Source organism: Ictidomys tridecemlineatus, chromosome 9 (assembly GCF_052094955.1).
Source record: "Ictidomys tridecemlineatus isolate mIctTri1 chromosome 9, mIctTri1.hap1, whole genome shotgun sequence".
Taxonomy (NCBI): Eukaryota; Metazoa; Chordata; class Mammalia; order Rodentia; family Sciuridae; genus Ictidomys; species Ictidomys tridecemlineatus.
The window spans coordinates 77,006,675-77,016,470 of NC_135485.1; the positions used below are offsets into that span (position 1 = coordinate 77,006,675).

At 56.9% G+C, this 9,796-nt stretch overlaps 1 long non-coding RNA gene across 4 annotated transcripts; it reads right to left on the bottom strand.

Moving 5' to 3' along the window:
- Positions 1 to 3,522: 3,522 nt before the first annotated feature.
- Positions 3,523 to 6,315, bottom strand: LOC144366799 (uncharacterized). 4 transcript variants are annotated; one of them, XR_013425940.1, is made up of 6 exons: positions 6,113 to 6,315; positions 5,074 to 5,191; positions 4,870 to 4,963; positions 4,569 to 4,740; positions 3,978 to 4,437; positions 3,523 to 3,876 (listed from the first exon to the last, which is right to left on the bottom strand). It is a non-coding gene; the product is annotated as an uncharacterized LOC144366799 (long non-coding RNA). The 4 variants fall into 4 exon arrangements; XR_013425938.1 differs by lacking the exon at positions 6,113 to 6,315 and having other exon boundaries at positions 3,978 to 4,216; positions 4,308 to 4,437; positions 5,074 to 5,396; XR_013425937.1 differs by lacking the exon at positions 6,113 to 6,315 and having other exon boundaries at positions 5,074 to 5,396.
- Between the last annotated feature and the right edge of the window lie 3,481 nt (positions 6,316 to 9,796).

Sequence of the window (9,796 nt, forward strand, 5' to 3'; positions counted from 1 at the left end):
AGGCGAGACTTCTGGGGGGGGGGGCAGGAGACCCAGAGGACCAGGCCACTCTGGCCAAGGACGTGAGAGCAAGGAGGGAGAGCTCCCGAGAGGGACCTGGCCAGCTCAGGGGGATATGGCCAGCACAGGGCCCAGAGCGAGTGAGGGCAGGGACCCTGGGCCGTGTAGGACCCATGACAAGTGTGCAGGGCAATGGCAGAGTTGGGGACGAGGTGCACCGAGTGCAGGTCCATGAGGAGGGGATGAGGGCGGCAGAGAAGGGCCAGGCCAGGTCAGATTTTCACCAAGGAATGACATCACCACACTATGCCTGGCTGTCGTCAGTTATCAAGTGACCGCTGTGTGCCAAGGCTATTCCAGGGCAGGCCTGTGACAATCCGCATGGTAGAGCACACAAGAGCTGAAAACTTTAGTAACTCCCTTTTATGGAAGGGAAATTGAGGCTCAGAAAGGTTAAGTAATTTGCCCAAGGACACACAGCTGCAATCTCAGGAGCAAGCAAGGTCTGGGCCCAGCAGTCTGGCAAAGCTTGTTTCAGCAGAGCCACTTTGCCTGGGACTTTCGACTGATCCTGCTGCCCTGTGCAGAGGGCGGGCATGAGGGGGGCATAGTGGCCCCAGGATCTCAGAAGTATGGACACCCACGGTCCCCCTCCTGCTGAGCCTCTGGCCTCAGGGTCTGGCCCCCACTTAATGACACATCCCTTCTCCAGGGCGTCCAGGGCCCATTAACCACTGGGCAGAACGCAGTCTCTTCCACGCGGAGTCTGGGAGCTCCATTTCAAAGGTGGCGCCTTGGTCCCAGGGAGCAGTGTGTCCCCCGGAGAAGCCCTCTTGAAACCCTGGGGGGCAGGGCCGCTGCTCACGAGGGCGCTGAAGGCAGGAATGACGGCAGTGACCGTGACCTCGGGGGACCTGGGGCCTGGTGCGGAGGAGCCTTCTCCTGCCTCTCACCTCCCACCGGGTGAGGCCTGGCCGGAGCTCTGCAGGGTCCCAGCAGCAGTGGCCCTGGGACCCAGGACGCCCAGGACCATCTTGGGGCTGGGCCGCGTGTCCATTCCACGCTGCTCTTCTTGGGAGGCGGTCACCCTGTCTGCCCCACTGCGGGAGCCCCTCCTTGGAGGGCAAGTGGTAAGTGTGGAAAGAGCCGTGAGCTCCCGCCACCAGGCCCAGCCCCAGGCTGCGTCCTCCTCCCGCTGCTGAAGGTCAGCTTCCACTTCTCGCTGGGCGCGTGGGAAGCTGCTGGGCAGGCTGGCCGGGAGGGGATCGCCAGATGCCCACCTCAGAGGACGGTCCTGGCCGAGCTGCGGGAAATAAGGGGGAACCCAGAGCAAGGAAAGGCCGGGAGGAGCGGGTGGGATGGGCTGTGCTCTCCGCCCTCCTGTGCGCTCACCAGGGAGAGCCGCCGCGGAGGGACCCTCAATCCCCCGCCTCCGCCCCTTCCCGTCTGGGGCAGGCTCAGGGTGGCAGTGTCCCAGGGGCCCTGAGAGAATGACCTGGGGTTTCCCAGGAGTCTGGGTGCTGAACAAAGGGGAAAAGACGGGCCTGCAGGAAGCTCTGCGAATCCCTGACCGGGTGCCATGGCCGCGTGGGCAGCTGTCTGCTGGCCTCCTTGCCCCGGGGAAGCCCCTTCCTGAGCAGGCCTCGGCTGCCGGAGGGCCTGGCTTGGGCTCTGGTTAGCGAGGGGTGCACTGCAGCACACCGGGGTTCCTGAGCTTCAGAAAACCCTCACACGGAGTCTCTACATGGGAGGACAGCGTGACCTTTACCTGCAGCCGGGGGCTCTCTACACGGTGCTGCCTCGGCTCAGGGGGCGGAGGGAATGCAGATGAGGGGACCGCGACCCGGCGCCCTGCAGCCCCGCACCCCTCCTTCCGAGTTCCTCCTTCTGCCAACCTTGGTTGCTCAGTGTCATTAACCTTTCCTCTGGTTGGGGGACCTACCACCCATGCCTGTCCCTCTTCGTAACTGCCGTCACTGCTGCTGTGAGGCACGGGGCCCTCCCAGGAGTCCGGGCACTCCACGCCCAGAGCGGCCACTTGCAGGCCCCTCCACACTTCCCGGGATTCTGTGCTTCTCTCTCCTTCCTTAAAAGTGGTGGCCTGGTGTCCCTGGGATGCCCAAGCACACGCAGGATCTTGTTTCCTGTGCAGCTTTTATTAGGTAAGGAATCTCGTGCTGCAGGCCGTCTGTCTCGGTGCCTGCGATCCGGCTGTGCTCCACTCCACCTGATTACATGCGGGCCTGGGGTCCCCCGTGCAGTGCCTGCTCCTGAGCTTCGGTGGGCTGCTCCTTGGGGGTCTCCTGGCCCTCGGGGCCGCTGCTCCTCCATTCTGTGTTGGGGCCACCTCCCGAGCTGTGGCCTGTCTTCCCTCTCTGGAAGGGACTCTGACATCAATCTTACTGCGGCCGACATATCGGCTTTCCTCTTCTGTCAGTGCCCAGTGTGGTTAGTTCAGGACCTGTCCCCCGGGCAGGGCCTGCGGTCTGAGGGCGCTCCGCGGCTGCCAGCGGTGCGAGGCGGGGTCCCACTTCACACTCTCCTCCGGGGATCACTGTCTTTCCAGCTTTGCTGATTGGCCACCCTGTTCTCCCCTCGGTCCCCAGCACTGGGTCAGCTGTGACTGCGATGAGCTTCAGCCCTCAGTGTTCAGGTGTTGGCAGGTGAACCCCTGGTCACAGCCTCCCCAGCATGGTGCGCTCCCAGTGCTGGGGACCCTCAGTCCCTCGGGGCCCCACCCCGTGGCCATACAGGGTTCAGAGGCCCCCACGGGGCAACCCTGGCCTCCTCCTGAGCAGCAGGGCATGGAGGCCGCCGCGGGGGCTATAACTCCCACCCCACGGGGTTGCGTCCTGCCCGAACTGGGTCAGAAGAGGAGGCGTCCAGATCCGACCCCACTGGCTGGGCCCTGCCGCGCCTCTGGCCACCCTCAGAGGTGCTCCAGGTGTCCCCAGGAGGGGCATTCGCATCCCTAACCAGTCCCCGAGACCTGCGCCTCAGCTCTGGGCGCCCACCGGGAAGCATGAGAACGGGGCGGATGTCCCCTCCACAGTCACCGCGAAGCCTTGGCACCAGCTCCACATCCTGCCCAGGACCTGCCCCCGAGGAGGACACAGGCCAGAGCCGTGGAGGCAAGAGGCTGTGCCTCCTGCCCGGGACCTCTCAAGGGCAGAGTCTGGACAGCAGTGGCCGACTCTGGATCCCAGGATGGTGATATTCCTGCTTCACCGGGTGCCGGGGGGTTGGTGGCCCCATACAGTGGCTAGTTTGATGGGATCAGCTTGTGCTAACACCATCGCCGTCACCGTCACAAGTGCTCGCCCGCCTTTTGCAGCTGGCCCGGGACCCGAGGCCTGCCCGCTTTGCCCCAGCCCGTGCCCAGCCTGGGAGGCTCCGCTTGTTCCTTGTTATTCTGTTTTTTATCCATGTTCTCAAATGACAGTTTTTATTGAAAATAACATTTCCAAATTGGAAAGAGGGCGTGCGGGGCTCTGGGCTCTTCTATGCTGCTTCCTTCAACCTTCTGCCATGTGTCATCTGGGTGGAAGGACGTGGAGAACACTCGGCCTCCCTCGTGCACGTAGCTGGGAGCGGCTGAGTGGCGTGGTGGCTTTGGGACGATGGCCGTGCCCCGCCTGGCTCTGCATCACAGGACCGCGTGGCCCTCCTCCAGGTCGGCCACAGTGGAGCGGTGCTGCTGGAATCCGGGCTCGTCTCCCGAGGCGTGGGGGTCTCCACACCTGCGTGATTCCCTGCAGCCTCATGGAGTCTGACCCACTCTCTGAGATTCCCCGTTAGACACGCCATTCAACACATGGAGCAGACTTTCCATCCACAGTTAGGTGTGGCCGGCACCAAAGCCAACCATGGAAATCACTGCCAAGAGAAGCTGTACCTACTAACCCCCGCTGTCCCCCAGCCACCTCCCCCATCCCTGCCAACCCCCTGGGATCAGGTGGCCTCGACCATGTCATCACCTGCAGCTTCTGTCTGGTTTCGGTCGCTCAGTGAGTCTTCAAGTCTATCCACGCCGCAGCCTGGGTCGGATAACACTCCACCACAGGCAGGGACCACGTGTGGCCCACCCGGCCACCCACCTGTGGACACTCTGGTGGTGTCCACCTCCTGGCTCTGGTCAACAGGAGTGCAAGTCTCCTGTGGCTCTCACTCGGCTTCAGACCCCTGTGGCTGGAATCTCTGTGGTGCTGAGGCTTCGCTGCAGGAGAGCGTGGTGGACGGGTCAGGGATCTGGACCACACTCACGCTCCCTGACTTCCGTCTGTGAAGCCCTGGGCTGTGGACTGCACCTGGAGACAGGGTCCCTGAGGAGATGACCCAGGCTGAAGGAAGGGCAGGGCCCTCATGGGCAGGGCGTGGCCTCGTCACCAGAGGAGGACACACTGGGGTCCCCTGCAGAGGCCAGACCACCGAGGACCCCTGAGAAGAGACTATTTGGATGCCAAGGTCAGGGCTGCGGAGGAGCCCACCTGCCAGGCCTGCTCCTGGGCCCCCAGGTCTGGGAGAAGATAAGCAGCTGCTGGCCGAGCCGCCCCAGGGGATTGAGTTACAGTGGCCTCAGAGAGCCAAGGTGGCCCGTGTCCGTCTGTTCTGCATCTCCACGTGCCACGCCCGAGGCCCTGTGTTGTGGGGAAGAGAGGTTTACGCTGCTCCAGGTTCAGAGGCCAAACGTCCAAACAGCAGGGGGCCAGCTCCGGCGAGGGCCACCTTGACCCCATCCATCTGCAGTGGACAGTGTCATGGATGGAACTTGTGTGTGGTGACAGCACAGGGTGAGACAGGAAGCCAGAGAACGGGGGGCCCGCCAGAGCTCCTGACCCCTCCAAGCCGGCCTCCCCGGTAACCTCTCACCAGACTCTGCTTCTTGGGTTCCAGGGGCCACAGAGCCACCCCAGGACCAAGCTCCCAACACGGACCACCTCCAAAACACAGGGTCACTGCAGACCTACGGGCCATGGAGGGATGTTCTGAGAAGTCAAGGGAGGCAGCAGCCCCAGGCAACATGTCCAGGGTGACCGGAGCCTCCCCCGGGGTCCGTCCCAGACGGGCCATCACCTGAGGCACTGTGTGGCTGAAGCTGCGTGACCCTGGCCTGCTCCAGCAGCGGTCAGACCTGGCGTCCAGGCACAGGATGCCAAGCACTGTCCCATCTGGGTGTGTCCCTGGGTGCTGCCTGTCAGCCATGGTGACAGGAGAGGGCCACAGTTCCTTGACGGGGGCCTTCCCCCCCAAGGCCGGTCCCTCTCAGACTCGCCCAGCTGTGGACTGAGCACGTGCCGAGGCCTTTCCTGACAGCATGGCTGCCAGCTCCTTAGGAGACCTGGACCGTGCGTGAGGCATCGGAGTCACCTGGAGAGGATCTCAAGTCTGCAGAGACGTGGCGGGTTCTAGGTGGGGACTCGGGCTTCCCTGGGTCAGGCGACCCAGGGTGTCCTGGACCCTTCCCGGGAGCGACCAGGGGCAGCAGTGATTTCCTCCCGCTTCCCGGAGGGAATCGTGGCCTGTGAGGTGACCCTCTGAGATGGCAGCTGGTAAGCAGTGGGACAGGACGGGGGACTCGCTTCGTTCCCCACCCCCAACACGCAAGTGGCACCAACTCTCCCCGATGCTGTGAGCTGCTTTTGCTGGGGACAAACCCCTGTGCTGACCTCTCCTGTCCTTCAGCTGGGCTGCCCTGGGGGAGGGGAGGGGAGGCAGAGGGGAGTGTCCCAATCGCTCTCCTTGCTTCATGTCCCCTGAATAAGGGGACCCGCCACTCCTTCGGGAGCTGTGGCCTGAGTGAGTTTCTACAATCTGCTCAGACCTGGGGGCTCCCTGCCCTCTCCAGGGCCTCCTCAGGTGCCCCCAGGCCAGGTGCCACAGTCCCGCGGGACTCAGCATTAACCTCCTCCTTCAGTGAAGTTTCCCTGAAGATGAGGGTGGGGGGGTGGGGGGGGACCTGGAATTCCTGCCCGATGCGGAAACTGCCAGGAGTGGGCGTGGAGCTCGGAGAGGCAGGCGGGGGACCACAGGGACCTCGGGGACAGCACAGCACTGAGGGGCATCTCCCCGTTCAGACTTTTGATCCCAACCCACGATGTCACAGGGCCCTGACCTTCCTGTCCTGCAGCTCAGGCTCTCGACACACCACTTCCCTCGCAGACCTGCCACCTCATGGTAATGGTCTCGTTGCTCCATCTCCTGCCTCCCCTCTGCATCCCAGGTAGGGCTTGGGAAGGTAAAGAAGGTAAAAGTGTGAGCCAGAGGTTCAGCCCCTCCTTCAGAGTTTGCCAGATGTCCCTCCAAGCCACTTCAGCTTACCACCATTGGCCATAGCTGCTCCTGAAAAGCAGAGCCTTCCGTGGGTCCCATTTACCACGCGGTGTCCCTACCAGTCTTGTTGGCAAGGAGGAGGTGTCGCACTGCGGTGGCAGTGTGTGCCAGGAGGGGTGAATGAGCCCACGTCCAAGGTGAACCTGGGCCAGCTGAACCGAGCACCCGGGAGCCCCCACCCAGCAGCTGGCAGAGTGGCTGGCCCTGCCCTGGGCACACACTGCCATCAGGGTCCCGCTCTGTGACAGACTCAGGGAGCAGGGTGTGAGTGGGGTGGGAGATGCTTTTCCCTGGGGTGTCCTCCACAGTGCACCTAAAGAGGCCATGACCCCAGCCAGGCCTCAGCTGACCCCACCACAGTCTCTTTCCCGCCAAGAGACCTGGACAGCCCTCTTGCACATCAGCAGGCGGTCCCTCAGTTGGCAGACAGCCAGGCCCCGCCTAGCTCCACCCACCCCAACACAGGGTTCCACTCTGACCCCTGGGATGGCTCTCAGTCCAGGAAAAGCGACTGTTGCTGGCCCTGTGGGCATGGCCACCCTCCGCTCCAGAGCCCGCTGTATTGGTGACAAACATTTGGAACATTAGACCCAGCGGGGATGTCACTGCAAAGCCCTCTGGCCTTGCGGAGGCTGAGCAAGACCACACAGGCACACCTCGCCCCGAAGACTGACTCAGGGACTGGGCCGAACCGCAGACCTCACCAGGCATTGGGAGATGTCTGTCCCGCATCAGGCTGCTCAGTAAGTGACACATCCCCCTCCTCCTCAGCATGTTCCTGAAGCCTCTTCCAGCCTGAGGATAGAGGCGCAGACAAGGCATCGTTAGAGGAAGTGGCTTTTCCACTCCATTATTCTCTAGATTGGCAGCAAACAGCCCAGATGCCACCAGTGCCCCTGCTTGGGAAGATGGGGTTTGAGAATTGCCGGCCCAGAAGGGGCTGTGGAGGGGCAGCTGCTTGCTGGTGCGTGGACAACAGTCCTCTCCACATGGTCTGGGCTCCAGTGGAAGGTGAGAAAATGATGATGGTGATGATAATGATGATGTGGGTAAGGATGATGGGGGTGGTGATGGAGGTGAGGATGTGGTGGTAGTGATGGAGGTGAGGATGTGGTGGTAGTGATGGAGGTGATAGAGGTGAGGATGGTGGTGTTGGTGGAGGTGAGAGTAATGGGGGTGATAGTGGTGGTGATAGTGGTGGTGGTGATAGTGATGGATAGTGGTAGTGATGAAAGTGGTGATGGAGGTGAGGATGGTGATGGTAACGGAGATGAGGGTGGTGAGGATAATTGATAGTGCTGGTGATGGAGGTGAAAGTGATAATGGAGGTGAGGGTGATGGTGGTGGTGATGGAGGTAAGGGTAGTGGTGATGGTGATAATGGAGCTGATGGAGGTGAGGATGTGGTGGTAGTGATGGACATGATAGAGGTGAGGATGGTAGTGTTGATCGAAGTGAGGGTAATGGGGATGTTGGTGGTGGTGATGGACACTGGTAGTGATGGAGGTGAGGAAGATAATGGTGATGGGCATGAGGGTAATGGAGGTGATGGTGGTGGTGATGATGGTGATGATATTAATGATGGATGGTGGTAGTGATGGAGGTGGTGATGAAGGTGAGAATAGTGATGGTGATGGAGATTGGGGGGTGAGGATAATTGATAGTGGTGGTGATGGAGGTGAGAGTATTAATGGAGGTGAGGATGATGGTGGTGGTTGTCGGAGACCAGCTCCAACAGGGGGTCTCAGGAGACGAACGGATGGTGAGGAGTCGGCGAAAGAGGGGGTGGAGAAACAACACAGACACCAAAGTGAAGGTGTTGATCCCAATCTTTACTTGTGAAGTTGATCATATATACTTTTAATTTTGGCAGGCTTACAGTACTTTGTGGTTACAAAACAGGAATCATTATTCAAACAAAACAAAATATTACATAGCTACAATTAGAATAGAAGAATGTATCTTGGCTTATGCATAAGCAAGCATTTGTACTTTCAGTTTGCGTTTTGCTTTGAGCAGTTTCTGCTTAGTTAACTTTTAATAATAGTTACAAATGTCCCAAACTATTGGCCTATACCTTGACTATTCTTTCTTGACTTACTGACTGGAACCGGTGCCATGGTTATGGCAAGGGGTTGACTTGTTATTACTTTTAATCAAACAGAAGTAAGAGCACAAACCATTGTGCACAGGAACAAGAACAAGTTGCCCAGTACTAAGCACTAATCTGTCTTCTTAACATTAATTTTTTTTCTCTAGATTTTAATTTAATTTCTCAAAAACTTCCTTGACAGGAATACAGGGAGTTTTTCTTTAGACATTAACAATTTACACTCCACAGCTGAATCATTGCATTTAGAGCAAACAGATCTATGCTTTAGAAGTAGTTACATTAATTGGGAAAGTCATGATTTTTCCTTTATACTTAATGGTCATATGAGAAATCCAAACCATACTTATTAAAGGAATACAAAAACAAATCAGCCCATTCCCAGAAACATACTGCGCTCCTCCAGAGGATGGACGCCTTGCGCCATCCACCTCAGTAGGGCCTTGCCATTGCCTGAGTCAGGGGAGGGGCGCAGCATTTCCCCCTTTTTTATTTTTTAATTTGAGATGTTCGATTTGGACGGAGATGCTTCTGGTTGATTTCCAGACAAGTCTGAAGAGGACTGGAAGAATGAGACAAACAAGAACAATGAATAAAAAGCCAAAACCAATATTAATCATATATGACCACCAAGTACTATTGGAAATAGTTTTTTGTACATTTTTGTATAAGTCTGCAGCAAGGTCAGCTGTAGAGTCAGTAGATAAATAAGCCTTACTTATATATTTTACTTGTTGTTGTAGATCTTGTATATTGGGGCCTATTTCAGTTTTATTCCAAATCCCTAATAAATGAGTTTGTACTTGATTCCATCCATATTTAGTTTGATTATATTTTAAGGGAGTAACACAGATCCATTTGAAATTAGCATGACATTTGGTTGTCATTTGAGTTTTTATATTTTGAATCTGGTTTCCTACATATACTAAAGCTTCCTCTAAGGCATTAATTTGGGCCTCCAATTTCTTATCTATTTTTTCTTGAATAGCCAATGCTAATGAAACATTATGAGATAAATCATTAACATGATGAGCAGTATGAATTTCTTTAACTAAAGCTGTAGTAGATAAAGCTAAAGAAGTAATAATTCCTATTAATGCTGTAATTCCTAAAATTAATGTTGCAACAAATCGCTTAGGTCTAATTAATTCATTAAATTTTTTAAGAATTTGTGACCCTTCATCATCATACCAATCATCATTAAGAAGGACAGGAATCATTACATAGGAAGGCTGATGTATAATTATAAAAGTAGTATAGTTTTTCGGAAGATTAGCATGTATACAATTAGTTAACATACATTGATCACAGGAAATAGAATAAACACTATTGTTACGATTAATTGTCAAGGTATTAT